Below are 16,168 nucleotides of genomic sequence, written 5' to 3'. Positions count from 1 at the left end.
TGAACATGGTAAACATCATACCTGCAAAATATCAGCATGTTAGTATTGTCATGCTCACATTAGCTTTTAGCTCAAAGCATTGCTGCATCTCAGTACAGCCTCACAGAGTTGCTAGCATGACTCTTAGCCTTGTTGTATTGTCATCAAATCCCAAAAAAGATCAAAAGGAACAAGGCAACATAGTTCTTTATGACTTTAGTCAGTGACAATGGTGCACAAGCCCATTCGTTTCTTGCTACTGGATGTAAAAAAAAACAGGTCACAAGTATAGTTACATTTTTTTAAAAAAAAGGCTGAAACACCTGGGCACTGTACTTTTAGCAAACGTCACTCAAATAGTGTATTTCTTCAGGACTATTGTCACCAGCAGATGAAAACACTTTTGGTGCACTGGTGAGTATTTATGGCAGCAGGACGGTGTATGTGGGAATGACTCATTGACTGTAGATAAATATTAATATACAGTCAATGAAATTGAGTTTCAGCAACAAGGAAGTGCTTCGACTCCATAATTTTGTCTTTTAATTTCCTGTCTGCACCAGAAGTGGAGATGTGTTGCATTGTGTACATTGACATCTGCTGCATGAGGTGGTTTGGGCTTTTTATTATGTAACAAGCTTATTATTACAACTTATTTTATCAATAAAATACATGTTATATTACATAGCTAGGCAAAAAGATGTGTTTTGATTTATATTCATAAGTCAAATAAGAGACCAATAAAGTTAAAAAAACAAACACCTGGTTTAGTGATGCAAATAATGGTAATAACTAAATAATCTGCACCATCGTACTGATACGTTGGCATCAGAGCTCTTGAAGATTTTCATTATAGAAACCGGAAATGGAACAGGCGAGGAAATGCGCAGGTCACATTAGATCAATAGTGCCTATGCTCATGTTAATGAAGGAAAATGTCACCCAGTGCAACAGTGTGGCTCATTGATGTGGTTTAATATTTTTGAAAAACAGTGGAGCTCAATGCAACAGAGGAATAACATTTATATCTTCAGAAAATACTTGTTAGTAGGATCAATTTATTGTTGGTTTTGGCTTATTGCATGACTGTAAGAAAAACATAGAATATCACCACCTTCATTCTTTATGGATGAGAGTCTAAGCATGATAATGAGGTGCTGATTCCCACTACTCCTTTGGGTGTTGTTTACTTGGCTTCAAAGCATCACCCACATTATCTCTTACACCCCGGCACACATGCGAGCCACACAGAGATGAGAGGAAAAATTTACTACAGCTGAATACATAATGAAGCCTGACAGAGTTCACCTAAAGGAAAAGGTAAACAGGGGCCACAAACTTTGCCAGCCTTCAGCATCTCACAGCTGGTGGGCCCTTCATATTAATGAGGAGGCAAATTCAAAGAATTATCGATTGATGGAGGACTCGCTCATCAAAGCAGAGGAGGAGGAGGAGGAGTGATGAAGAGACTGTACCGTACTACATAGATATCGATCAGTTCACACTCTTACTCAGGTCAAATAGTTGAGCCCTTGCCAAGACCAGGCTCACACAGTCTCAGTTTAGAGTGTGACTGAGTTGGCCTGAAGTGTGAAGCTGTAGATAGATACAGCTCGCATTCCTCACACATTTGCACTCTGAACTTTCTTAAAGCAGTCCAGACGGTAACGTGTTCTTTAGCTCCACCTGTTGAGACCGTGTTTCCACACTCGCGGCCCAGACTGTGTTTACTGATTTCATGGATTTACTGTTTTCAATTAGAGTCACTTTAGAAAAAAGTCTGACACTTTATGAGACATGCTGGGGCTGTAAGATTTCTGTTAATGAAACAAAAAGACAGGAAATGAAAGAAAACAAAACAAGGAGAAGAAACAAAATATTAATTTATTTTGCCTGTTAAGAGTTTTGTGAGCATTAAAATATACGGTAGATGGTCAAATGAAATGCTAATTATACTGTGAACTGTAACAAACCAACTTTTTTAACCATGATGTTATGTAATCAATTTGAATTCCTCCATAGACATTATGATTAGCTTCATATAAAAGTAATGCTCCTCTCTTCATAATCCTGTGACAGACTTCAGACTTCCTGTGCACACGTTACATCAAAGCCTCTCACTGCGAAGGACCGTCTCTTTGAAGTCAGCAGGCTTAAAAACCCTTTGAGATATATGATAATTTACCATTAATGACTGTTTTGTTAGTTCACCAGAGATAATGGAATATCTGCTTCAGGCCCCAGAGCGCTACCTGATGAGTGAGTGTGTTCACTTCAGATCTCCATTTCCTATTTTAGAATTAGGCGATAGATTTCTGATGTGTTCAGGTGATTTTCTCTTCTCCAGTTGCTCAATGAGAATCATTTTTAGAAACCTGGAGGGATGAATGTAGTCGAGTAGCTTTGACTGTATAGTAGGGTTTTTGTTCGTCTGGTCATCTCAGGCTGTGTTGAAAGCTGAGATTTATCAGATAGTCAATTTATACGCTTTAAAACTCACATGCATGTTGCATTACTATGACAACTGACAACTATGAGCTGTTATTGCTTTTTTTTCCAATTTAAAAATGTTGTAAAGCATAACATAAAGATATAGTACATCTAAATATTACCTTTTTGTGTGGTGATACTTTATTAAAATGCAGTTATAATCCCCAAATAATTTCACCTACACTACCTGTGCTGTGACAATATACAACAGGTTTATTGTTCATACTGTACATATCAAAGTTTGATCCATTCATACTGTTTATACTCCATATTGGCTTATTTTCATCCTGTGTCATTCTATGTACTGTATATCTTTTAGTATCACTCATTCATAGGTCTAAACTGCATTTTATTATACTGGTACTTAACTCTGTGCAATTACAATCAAGTTGAATCTAATCTAAACTAATACACAGCATACAATGATATTTAGACAATCATGTGCTTCCAACTTTGTGGAAACAGTTTGTGTTTGTCCCCGTGCACAAAACCAGGCCCATAAAGAAATGGTTTCCAGTTTCCAAGTAAAAGAGGAGAGTAAAAGAGGAGATGAACATAGTAGGAGCTGGAGTTACAGAAGTAGTAGTACCGGCATGAGTTGTAGCAGTAGTTTTATGCTAGTGTTACTTTATAATCTCACTGACAGAAAGCTTTGCCACTGAAAGCCAAGTGATTTGATACAAAGAAGAAAGAACAGCAGAGATCACAGGAAACACAAAGATCAAGACAAATTCCTGTAGATCTGTGACACACAACAACTTGCGCCTGTGAGCCACAGGTGGGAAGTTCACTGTATCTGTGTGACATATGAAGGAAGAATAATGAGGAGCTGTTCAGGAAGGAGTTTTTTTGCTCTGTTTAAATATGAGAAAGAAGCTCATTGAGAAGCACAAGGTCACTGACAGCCCCGGGGGAACTGCTATCTTCTCATGACAGCCGCCTCAGCCGATACACACACACACACACACACACGCACACACACATCATATGCAACACAAAGCAGTAGCGAACCGCCTCCGAGTGAGTGAATATGAGTATGATACGGTATGTATGTGTGAGCGAGTGTGTCGCCTGGAGGTTAATGACATGAGAAATGGTGACGGGATGGTTGATGTTTCGCTGGCAGTGTAGTCAGTGTTTCACAGACACTATGGTGGCCCTGTGGAAACAGGCTTATATGATGGATGTTAATCATTTGAGACCATATGTATGACTTCCTCTGGACACATAGAGACCGTGAGACAACGCGATAGCTGAACAGCCTGATGACAAAAGGGGCACCAACTAATAGTGCTGGGATGAAGAGGTTCCGAGGCAAACAGATGTGGATTGAATTCCATGGAGGTTTATGACCCAGGAGAAATCTCCACGGTCAAAAGAACAGAACAGAAAGTCTCTGTGCATCCAGCACATGACTCACATTTAGACCTCACATTTAGAACTGCAGATGTTCAGGAGGCAGGCACATTTTTATTTTATGAAGTAAAATGACTTGATGAACAAGACAAGATTACTTGATGCAGCAAAATTCAATACAGTTTTCTCAGTATTACTTCCGATCAACAGGAATCTGTGATCAGCCTGTCTTAGTCTTCTATAATAGTAAACTGAATATCTTTGGGTTTTGTACTGCTGGTCACACAAAAGAAAATATTTGAATAGGTCAACATGATCTCTTGAAAATTCTGACATTTTATAGACCAAATGATTCATGAAAATGGTCAATAGTTGCTAGAAAATATACAACAAATAGTGAAATGGAAAACAGATGTGTAATTGAAAGTTAAAATGACTGGTTTCATTTTATTTCATAATGGCTCAAAAGTAACTGAAATGTTTAAAAATGTCCAAAGTGGCCCCTCAGAAATGTCATATAAGTGATTTCACAGTGTTTTAAGGTTGATACATTTTATATGATAGAACATCTCATCCTCAGAATAATGGAAGCTGTGTGAAATAACCAGAAACACAAACAAAACAGCAGAATTGAGATTTAAGATCTTTTTTTCTGGGCTGTAAAAACACACTGGAGAAAACACGCTGTGCTGCTTCTACTCTACAGTAAGAAAAACTGAGCACTTCATGTTGCTGTCTGTTGTGTTTCAACCTTCCTGACAGAGCTTGTCTCTACTGTATCTGTCTCAAGTGGTTTCCATCTTTTTGTATATATTTCTCTATATAAAGACAACTGAGAGCCAATTGCTTTGAAGTTTTTTGTTTTTGCTTTATTGGGAATAGATCACACCTTTTTCTTCACATGTCAAATGATACAAAATCAAAATTAATTGCAACACCTGCACACAAATCAAAAATTCCACTCCAATCCTCCCAACCAGAAGTCAACATACATCTTGCTAAGTCCCTGATTCCTTCCATACAAAGTTACAACAGGAAGAGGAATTTAATAACAACAACGATCAAACAAGATAAAAAGGAAAAAAAAGGCCATTGAATTAAGATATTAGATTATCACAAAAAAAAAGATAAAACAATGTACGCAGAACAAAATATGCCAAACAGTTTGGCAAGCATTTGGATCATTCTACATGTCCTCATAACTGAAAGTTTTCCAAATATGTCCAAAAATCTTCAAATATCGAGACACAGTTTTGTCTCTCTAGAGTTAATTTCTCTTATGGTAAAAAAATTATGATATTGAGGCTTCTGATGCTCACACAGCCCGGAAGAACATTAGAGTGGGTGTACTGTATCATGCAGATAGGGAATTCATTTCAGTTCAGTGCTTTGATGTTCACATCAACAAGAGAAATGATTATATACCTTCTTCTACATTGCAAATGAGGTAAAATATATGGTGGATGTTTTGGACTTATACTGCCCTTTTAGTCACTCTCCTCTGACTTCTCTCTTGCTGTGTGGGAGAGGCATTTCCTGCAGGGACATGGAGAGAAAGAAGGAAAAAGCAGACACATGGATTTCAAAGTCTGTATCACTTACAGGAGTGGCGGCATCTTATCTTCTCCTGCCCTCCTAGGGGGTTCAAAATGGCCTTTTACCGCTGTCACTTCCTTTTAACATGCGACTCGCTGGTCAGGTCTGGTGAGAAGTGACAGCATGATTGTGTAAGAGCTGAGAAGGAGTGGGTGTGAACAGTTTGAGCATCGGTGGTACACAAGAGATGAGGCGCTGTATACTTCTGGTTTTAAAAGTACAATGACACGAGTACCTACTCTTCTTCTCAAGAGGGAACAAAATGAAACCGCAGTCATCTTCATAACAATCTTCAGAGCAGCAGAAGCCTGAAGAAATCGCAGTACGTGAGGGTGTAGTCATGAATCTTGTATCCAGTACATACAACATATTCATTACCAGATCACAGAAAAACCAACACTTACTTTTGTTCTGTTAGCACTTCTGTTACCACTTGTTCCGTCCTATGTGACTAAGCGAGCACGTATTTGTTTGCAACATCCAGCTGAACCAGAAAAGTAGGTGAAAAGTCAAGATGCAGATGTTTGAGCCTCTGTGGGGACCACAGCTCCTCACTGTGTGGAGAATGTTTGTCTAAATTTTAAATAGAAAGTTAAGGGATCAGAAAAGTCAGAAGGATTCATCGTAATCCAACCGTTAGCATGGCTAATGGCTATTAGGGGATTTTGGTTATGGGACAGTCCCCCTTTAGACTACCATCCCATTTATTTAGTCTTTTTGTGTCATTTTAAATGTAAAGCTGTGATCTGAGAGGTACAAAAAAGTTTTTAGGCCTGGTTGAGATGGAAAAGTTGGTGTACCAATAAAAGCAAAATGCGACACAATGGAAACAGACACAACAAATGAATCATGACGTACATGAAGCATGTAACTTAAATGCTAAAAGACACTAAAAAGCTCAGTAGAGCTGAGAGGAACAGCGGGGTTGGGGGATAAGTCCCTGTGAGTCACTATGCATGTCACCTTTCACATTATACAGTCATCTGACCAATTGTTCTTATAAAATATTGATTGCTTTAAGGACTTAAAGCCAGTCCCATTTCAATTCTGGTCCTGGAGATTCAGAGTTGTGTTGGCTGTGACTGATCCTGTTCCAGGTGGTTGTCAGGTGGTTAAAACACTTTTTACATCTGATCTCAGGTAATAAAAAGTATCTACATTGTTGTGGTGTTTTATATAATCACAGCTAAGGCTAAAAAGCATTATCCAAATGGATTTAAATACATGAACAAGAGCTTTAAGCTGTCAAGTGACAATAACATAGCAGATGTTGAATCACATCAGCCCTTAAGAATCCAAAGATTAACTCAGAAAAGTGACAGACAAGTAACATATCTCTTTTTAGATCACCATTATACAGTAAATTGCAGAGAACATTGCATTTGGCACAAAAACCAACATAACAGTGTGAGTTTTTATGGAGGGAGTAATTAATCAGTGCTGGCCAGTAATGGCAGAGTTTCATGTCCATCAGTGGATGTAATCGGTCAGATGTCAGGGGAAACTGGGTGGCAGCCAGGACTGGCAGCTTCCTCTCAGCTGATACCAGAGAGCCTTGGAGGGGGGACTTACTCAGATCAATGTGCAGTGTGTCTGGGACTTCCCTGTGGCACACACACACACACACACGCACACATAACACACTCATGAATTCATTCATTAATTAAAGCCTAACCGCATTCTAGTAAGTCTCCGACGCCATGTTTGCTCTCCTAATCATCTTGTGTGTTTGATCAATGTTTCTACACACTGTGCAGGTGTGAGTGTGTGTACGCGTACATTTATTTGTACAATCACACCCTATCACGTTCCATCACATCACTGTCATGCAGGTACTAGTGTTGCTGTCTTGTTTCATGTGAACATTCTGTTTTTGTTTCAGGCTTCAAGGTCCTCCTCTACTGTCAGATGGATTTATTTCTGTGGAGTTGTCATCTTGCGGCACAGATTGTGAGCCGTCGTGTGTGTCTGCTCCCTTCAAAGGCCTGTGTGCAGCCTGATGTCAGTGTGACTTACTTCATCATTGGCTCAAATCAGCATCAAAGCCCCGGCAGACGAGGCTGCTGCAGATGGCTGCTGTGTGCTCTGTTGCCTTGTTTGTCTGAGCGGCTCTGTCAAGCACTTGTTAATTAGAAAGAAAAGACACCATTCTTCCCAGCAGGGTGAATGCTGCCCTGTGCATCCTACAGTATTTAACCCCTCCCCTCTCCCCAAACAACAGATCAGTGAAATATGACGTTGCTCACTGTTGCACACCATGTGCTGAGTACATTTCTCTCTGTGTTTTCACTCGCTCCCTTGTGTACACTCAAACTTTCTTAAAGCACTCCTCGTTGTACATGCTTTGATGCTCTGATGCACTCTCTGCCTTGCTAGAGAGGAAAATGATGTACTAACTAGAATGTGTGGTGATCAGTCCTTCCAAGGGCCAGATGTAAAGGATATTTACGTATAAAAAACCTGCTCACCGCACGCATACTCCAAGCAAGTGGTACTGTTTTCTAGAGTGAGCTGAATGTGGTTTAGAGAAGTGGAAATTAAACATACAATATGTGAAGGACTGAATCTGATACATGTGCACCCAGTTTCCAAAGTATGAATGTCAGAGGACAATAATTTGCAGCAGTCACATGCTTGTGCTATGGTTGCATTTTAACAGAGCTATTTATTTGTTCCATAAATATGAAGATCTGTATCAATGCATCTGATGACTCACTCAGTTTCTCTGACAGAACTGTTGACGCGGCTTAACGTAAAGTCTCAGTGAATTGACATTAGTTAATTTTTCAGCTTCAACTGCTGCAGAAGAGATTTTAGCATGTTTGTGTGAGTGTGGTTCTTACACACTGAACACACTTTGGCAGTGTGTTAAAGTGGTGGTGTCATAACTGATGCTGGGATCGCCACGTTCACCCACTCCCTCCGTCGCCTCAGGCGTCATTTAAATGTTGCCAAAGTTGCATTTCATGCTTGTGTCCACCATGGCGACTGCAGTGTCCTCCTCTGCTGTGAGATGCCAACCACAGGGAATAGAATTTGGTCCAATAAGTGAATCAATCTTAAGATAATGAACGTAAGTGATGAATTCTACACTATGTAATTATGTCATTAAAGCAGTGTGCTTTATACGATTTTTTAAGAACAGAGGAATTATTCTCGTTGCCTAAAATAACCATGGTTTTGCTTTTGTCAGAAGAAGCTAACCTCTGCAGGACTGGCCCAGTGCTCCTCTTTTTGCCCCCAACTGCTCCTTCTTTTTTTGGTTTCAGCTGAATTCTCATAAGGCTCAGCTACAGCTTGACGTTCAAACCTTTAGCTGAGACTTCACCGCCACATTATTAACCATACAACAGCCTGTTAATTTTGTTTCAATTGATCTCGAAATTGACAATCAATACACAATGCTGCAGAAAATGAATGCTGAAGGAGCTCATTATTTATATATAGCATTGCTATAAAACGCAGCTGTAATGAAGCATTCCTTCTAGCAAGAATAAAACCACAGTGCCTTCCAATCAAGCTAGAGTAACATGAGTAATCAATATTTTCTATTATGGGTTCAGAGTCATTGCCAAATGGATTGCGACATAAAACTTTTTGCCATAATGTATTTATTGTGAAAGTAATGAACATTTTTTTAGCAGCACATTAAAAAGTATGTCTTGCGTGAGCGAGTCAGTGCGCAGAGAAACAATTGAAGTCCAGTCTCGCCTTTCTATAACGTGTGTGTGCAACCTTCCACCTCACACCCATCTGTTTTCCAGGCTGTAGTCTACTCGATCAAGTTATAGGTTATAAGCAAAGCTGACAAAGGCGACAAAAACTGATTAAAACTAATGTAATCAGACATCTGCTGCATGTTTTTAGCGAACATGTGTGTGAGAAATACTCACGAGGTGCTTGGTCAAGCTATTTTGGCACGTTGCTGACATCTGCACTGAACTCTGACCCTTCTTTTTTAAGTGTTTTGCATGCTAAGACACAAAGGACGCGCTAAGCTTGTAGGGAGAGTCAACCACATACAACGTAATCCTCCGTTTACAAAGTCTACAGCTTTATTATCATGTGTCAAGGTGTCTTTCCTTTCACACAACTACAGCTTTCAAAGTCATCGCTGCTTTAACGTAATCCATTTCCATTTGCTTGCCACTCAATAAAGCTAATCTCTGTGCTAAGATGCTATAAGCCTACAGTTCCACTCCATGGGATATTTCCCTCCTGTTGAGGGAAAATCAAAGAGCTGCTGCGGCCTACACAATATGATCACACGCACAGAGTCACCCACATTCTCCAAAGGAAACATATGACTTCACCAAATGTGCACAAACACATTGATCCACCCACAAAGTAGCCAGAAGGACATGGCACGCTGGCACTTAACCAGCTTAGAATAAGAATATGCAACATGCACTGAAGTTGACAGACACGACACACATGAGGAGCAATTATGCAGCATTGTCTCTGTCCTCCCACTCTAACCGCGGATTGAGCGCTGTCTTACTTCTTCAGGCAGCGCTGCTTCATTCTTGTTTATTCAACATGGGGTATGGAGTGCTGGGGGCGCACATGCGGAAATCTGATCTGTAAAGGAATGTGCGAATGTGTATTTTACCACTGCACTGGCTACCTGTGAGCTAAATCGTGAGCTAAACAAGAGGCCCCATTTAAGCAGTTGTGGCTCCCTAACTCCACAACACTCCGCTGTCTCATATTTACTTGAAGTCTGTGTTCGAGGCTGCCCTTCCTCTCTCCCCCTCTGTCCTTCATACAGTATCTCTCTCCTCCCCTGAGAGTAGCAGGAGGGATCAGTGATGTTCCCAGAGTCAGATATAATGGGTTCACATTGCATGAAAAAGGATTACCATTTACTGAAGGTCAATATATGGTGCTAATAACACTTTAGGGGCTTAAAGGAGCATATAAAACATGCATGTGCTAACACATTAAATTGCATTTGCTACACATTACTGATCATTTTCTAACACATGCCTTTATGCATTCATTTCCAATTTTCAAGTCATCTCAGTGTGGTGTGAGAATCAAATTGTGCAGACTTGAAGCTTGTTTCATACAGATAATCCATCAAAGTAAAAATTTTGTCCACTTATTGGATGTCCGGTTATTAGTTGTTCAAGTTACATCATCGTCACGTTGCAATGCAGTGTGAGCTTAACAGCTCTCTGTATGTTACTCTGTGATTCAGTCACATAGCACTCCCTTAGCGGGAAATTAATTTTTTTTTCTTTTACTTGTTGGCAGCCAGCAGTGGTTGCATCTTCAAAGGTGTTTTTGTGATCCCGCAGGTGTCTGCTGTCTGCCTGGAATGATAAAATGTTTGCCCGGGGCAAAACCAATGTTTAGATCCAACATTTGAACAGACTGTGCAGAACTCTGCCTCTCTGCTGTGCTAGCTATGGCAAGTTGGGGCAGTGAACGGTGCAGTCTGAAGAGATTTTGGATTTAAATGTTGGTTTTGCCCCAGGAAAAAAAAAAAAAAATTACTGTTCGAGACAGACAGTAGACATCTGTGTAATCACCAAAATAACTTTGAAGATACAACCCATTGCTTGATAACAAGCTAGCTAACAAGCTACCACTTTGTGACAGAATCACAGCGTAACATTCCCTCTGTTGCTCCTGTGCAGAGGTGTAAGAAAGGACGACATGAAAGTCTCCTGTGCCACTTTGTTCATGGAAACACTAATATCAGAAAGTTTGTCCCTAGAAATCAAAGTTGCTGTTGACTGCAGAGAGGATTCATCACATCATGTGTTTTTTTTAATTAAGAAGACTAAAAAATGACAGTCAGCAATAATTACACTCCCAAATGCCCACCTCTGTCTTTTGCATTTGTGAAATATGCACAGGCTCCAACTTTTGTCTTCCTCATCAGTTCTTGTATGTGCACACATGGTTTTCTATTAATCTCTTGTGAATTTGAGCCCAATTTTAAATCCCATACAGGAGAGGTGGACTCACAATTAAAATGACTATATAGAGAGACAATTACAGAATGCAAATATATCAAAGGGATGTTGCTGAGGCCTGATGAAATGATAATTCCCATGATACTTTTCACAATGTCCAGTTTAATTGTGTGACTACACAGCTTCTGAGTGCAGTTCTCAAATGTCAGATCTTCTTAAATGTACAGGCCCGGTCTTTTCAGTTAATACTACCGATGCATAGGAATTGTTTTACTTTACATATTGACAAATATGGCACTAACATAGGCACATGTAGTGAACAACCATTATCTCCAAACTCCGCCATCAGACTGACTCTGCTGGAGGGGAACATATTTAAGCCTCTTTTTACAATTATGTTTTGCGTAATACTTTAAGTCTCAAAAATTATATTGACCTATTGATTTAACATGAACCCATGCTACATATACATTTACACTTTCTCAGCATTACAACCTAATCTCGAAACAGAAATGAGGCAGTTGTGTCTCAACTACACTGAAACAGCCATTTGTATATAAAATCTCAAATAAACGACTCTGGTGTCCATACTGTACACACCATACATTTTCCTTTCAGCAGTTTGTTGTTTTCTAGTATTATTGTGCCTGCCACAGATACCAATTCGGTAAAGATTACTTGTAAACAATGATAAGCTCTCAAAATGTATATTTTCATCCCTCTTTTGGATTGTTAGAAATGCTGATTGTTAATGTCTCTAATACCAGCTGGCAATGTTTTTTTTAAACGGGAAAGAGGGAAAACTATTTTTGGCAATAGCAAAGATATTTCTGGCCTTTGCTGATGTGCTTTCTTTAAATAGCCCTCTGTGTCTGTGCTCCTCAGAAAGATTTTGAAGCATACCTTCTTCATATTTCTGCTTCATTTGTATTTCCACTTCACTTAATCTGCCTTGCTTCCTGTTTCAAGACCATGTTATTGGAGCTTAAGAACACAGAGAACACAGTGAAAACCTTCCTCCATGATGAGGGATATAATTCATTTGTCACAGGGATGCATAGTGACACATACTATTCTTGTCCCCTGGAGAACTACCCCGTTAAATTCCTGGTTGAATGCCTCACAGATAATTGGATGTCCTTCAACTTCTTGCAGCTCACCAGAGACAAAACCAAAATTTTTGTCGTTGGCAAACTTAGCCTCTTTCTCCATGGAAAGTATCAAACAGGTCACAAAATCTTGGTGCCATCCTTGATTCTGACCTTATTTTCCAGACACATGGCAACAAATTCATGTGTATATATGTGTGTTTTATGTGTGTTTTCTGTGAAGCTCTTTGTATGTCCCCTGCTGCTATATAAATACAGTTTTGCTTGCTTGCCAATATGGTTGATTCCTAGTCTAATGATAGCTAGTAATAATACACACAGTATGGCTGCAGTCCAGTACTAGAGCAGCTTTATCACTGAGCCAGAGTGGGCCCTGATTGCACATTCTACATCTGAATGAGTGGATGATGTTTCCATAAATGTTGATTTATGAGCCCCGCACTGACCATATCTGCTGTGCAGGCTTCCCCCTTATAACTGGGTCACCTGATGAGAGAGTAATGGGTCTGTGGGACAGAGAGCCTCATAAATTATGCAGAGACAGAGAAAGGAAAAAGACAAATAAAGAGGTAGATGTATGACTGTGTCAAGCAGCTGGGGGAGAGAGAAACAAAGAGAGAGGGAGAGAGAAAGAGTGTTTGAGACAGTGAATTGTATTTTTTGTTGGTCTCTAATGACTCTGAAAAGGGATGACTTCTTTATCTGAAAATTAAACAAACAACAGAATCAGAGCAGAGGTTTTGTGTCCCAGTGGTGCCTATCCATCATGTTGCAAAGCTGATTCACGGGTCGGAAACTGACAGCTCATTGTGTGCTGCAGGCCCCTGGAATACTTGGGTCTTTTTTCAGGTTGTCAGCCTGTGTCTCCAGGAACCGCTTTAAGCCACATGACGGACTTCAACAGTCTGGGAGTTTTAGCTGGGACAGAGGGGAAATGGCATTTCAGGTTAGTGCTCAACCCAAAACTGAGCGATCTGTCAGTATAATTGCGTAAGAAACCGCCAACTTCCTCAACTCAGTGAATAATCCATCTGAACAAAGCCAGGGGAGGGTGATTGAGTCAATGCCTTAGTACCACCATCATAGACAAAAACTTACTTCCACAAGTTCAAATTAAATTAGATCTGCTTCTAAAACCTCCTCAACAAGACATATTTAAAGTAAATGCATACAATGAAAGTAAACTACAATCACTTTGCATCACCTTATGAACTGCTGCCGTCTGACTTGGTTCTAACGAACACACAATAATACTGAAACCAAGGCCGTTGCAACCAGTATAACACATCGCATCTGTTAACAATGGAAGCTTTTAAAAAATTAATAAGAATTTAAAATAAGATAGAGTTCCCATGTAGCATCAAGGCATCCAGGACCACCACATGAGCACCCACGCCTCTGCAGTTGGCTATGGTGGGCTATATTTATACTGCTGCAAGAATTTTTTTTCTGTCACATTACACCCCATCTTCCTCAGTCCCAGTCATCCTCAATGTTTGCACCCCCCAGGAAATAATAGATTTAAGAGAAACAAATCTATGGTGTTGATGTCGCTTCCTCTGCCATAATCTCAACATTAAGAATAGTAACCCCTACAATGTTTAGATATGTTTACGACAGGGCTGTAAACAATATAAATACTGACTGCGACTGAAAATTTCCTTGATAAGACAATTAGAAACTTTAATATACTGTTGATAAGTTAAAAACCCAATCCAAACACAGAAACAAAGCTGTTTCTAACCAAACATGCTAAAATAGGCTAGGACGGGTCGGTTGAGTTAGCTAAACAGACCACATGCTAATGTTTTAGTATCTAAAGTGGAACAGTTACGCAACAGCTCAACAGTCACAACAACTTTAAATGTAAAAAGCTGTTGGAAAAATGAGGTAACAAGACATCAGTGGTGTGGGGACACTTTGACTACTTTAAGCTCCATTTGACTACAATATGGATGAGACTGTCACAAACAGGGCTAGGCTAACATCATTTAAGTCACACATGCTGCTGCTTCTGTGTTTTTTGCCATTAATTATTAATTATCATTACAACTACACACACACACACACACACAGAATGACGGCAATATGAGCAATGCTGTTTGTGTCTGAGCTGCTTGGCTACACGTACATTGTGGTAAAAAGCAAGTATACTATGAGCCTTACGAAGACGCTTTATTGTGGTTTTCCTTTCATTTGTCACCCATCCACTCAACTGTGAGGATACAACTCAGAAAAGTGCCTAACTAACCAAACTTCCTTCCACTACCACCTCCTTCCCACTGTGTTACTCATTACACTTGACATCTTGGCCTCACAACCCCACTATGTACTTGGCCAGCTACGACCACTCATCATTACACACCAAAGAGCTGTGGGCAGTTCAAGTCTGATAGTTCAGATCCTGCCTCATTTTCAGCAAGATGCCCGTTCAGAGGATTTCTTGGTGACCTAAAATCCTCTACTCCTCCTCTGTGTCACCAACACTTTGAACTGCCTGTATAAAGTCCCGACACCACAGGAGCATTTTTAAAGATTCTGTCCAGATGGAGTGTGAAGAACTATTCCCTTCATCTCTCTCCTTCTCCCACCCATCCCCTCTTCATCCTCCGCCCCCACCGCTGCGTGTCCTACCTAATGAGGCGCTCCGCTTCAGCATGTGGGTGTCTTATAGCGAGTCTCAGCAGCCTCGGGCACCAATCTGGATGCTTGTAACACTGTCAGACCCTCAGTGTGCTGCGGCTTTCGCTCTGTCTCTCTCTCTCTGAGATACTTGCACACAGCTCCAGCATGCAGAAACACATAAACACATATAGCCAGATGCATCAGATCACACACTTCTCATATTTAGCCTACAGCTCTTTTAGAAAATAAGTATTTGTTTCCTTTACATTTCATGCCATGTAGAAACACAATTTTGTGCATTTCATGACTAAGCAATGACACTGTCACCTTTAACTGGTCGGTGTTTGGACTGACAACAAACTGATATGTGTCTTAAGCAAGGCCTCGGTCTATCTGATAGTAAGAGATGGATTTTTCTGAGCCATAACAAAATTATTTCAACTCAATCATATATGACAGTGGACAGTATAAACAATAAGTTCTTAAATTACTATTAAATAGTATGCTTTAGCTGTGCTCAGAAGCCTGCTGGTTAAAGTGCATGCCACATAACCTGCGGGTCGATTCTGGCAGCAGATCTTTGTTGCATATCATTCCCCATCTCTGTCTCCCTGCTCCTGTCATCTCTCTACTGATGCTCCCTAATACAGGCATCAAATGGGGGACTAGCTGTTTCCAGTCTTTGTGCTAAGCTAATCAGCTGCTGGCTGAAGCTTCATATTCAGCGTAGTGCCTACAGACATGAGAGTAGGATCCATCTTTCTCCTCTAAACCTCTGCAAGAAAGCAAAATATTGAACTACTCCTTTAATTTTATTATAAACTTTTCATCTCTCAGGCCTATCACTTGACTCTTCCTGTGTATAAATGTCACATTACTAGATAGGCCTTCACATAACACATTTTGACATATGACATAAAAGCACGGGTGAAAATAATAAAATTAATGATGAGTGAATTCCATTTAGCTCCTTCAGTTTCAGTCCTGGTATTGTTCATGCTGGCTCACTGTCACACTGTCATGATATACAGAGACGCTTAATAGAACAGAGCCGTCGTTAGTGTTATTAGTTACACCTGTGCTTTT

The 16,168-nt window shown here is 40.1% G+C and overlaps 1 protein-coding gene across 2 annotated transcripts in view; it reads right to left on the bottom strand.

Moving 5' to 3' along the window:
* Positions 1-16,168, bottom strand: part of LOC122967033 (paralemmin-1-like) — a 28,291-nt gene that overhangs the window by 9,640 nt on the left and 2,483 nt on the right. For both annotated transcript variants that reach the window (XM_044331424.1, XM_044331423.1), the window contains exon 2: positions 15,092-15,240. The gene's annotated coding sequence lies outside the window, so the exon portion shown is untranslated. The remainder of the gene's footprint in view (positions 1-15,091; positions 15,241-16,168) is intronic.

Source organism: Thunnus albacares, chromosome 17 (genome assembly GCF_914725855.1).
Source record: "Thunnus albacares chromosome 17, fThuAlb1.1, whole genome shotgun sequence".
Taxonomy (NCBI): domain Eukaryota; kingdom Metazoa; phylum Chordata; class Actinopteri; order Scombriformes; family Scombridae; genus Thunnus; species Thunnus albacares.
This window is presented reverse-complemented; position numbering and strand designations above follow the sequence as displayed.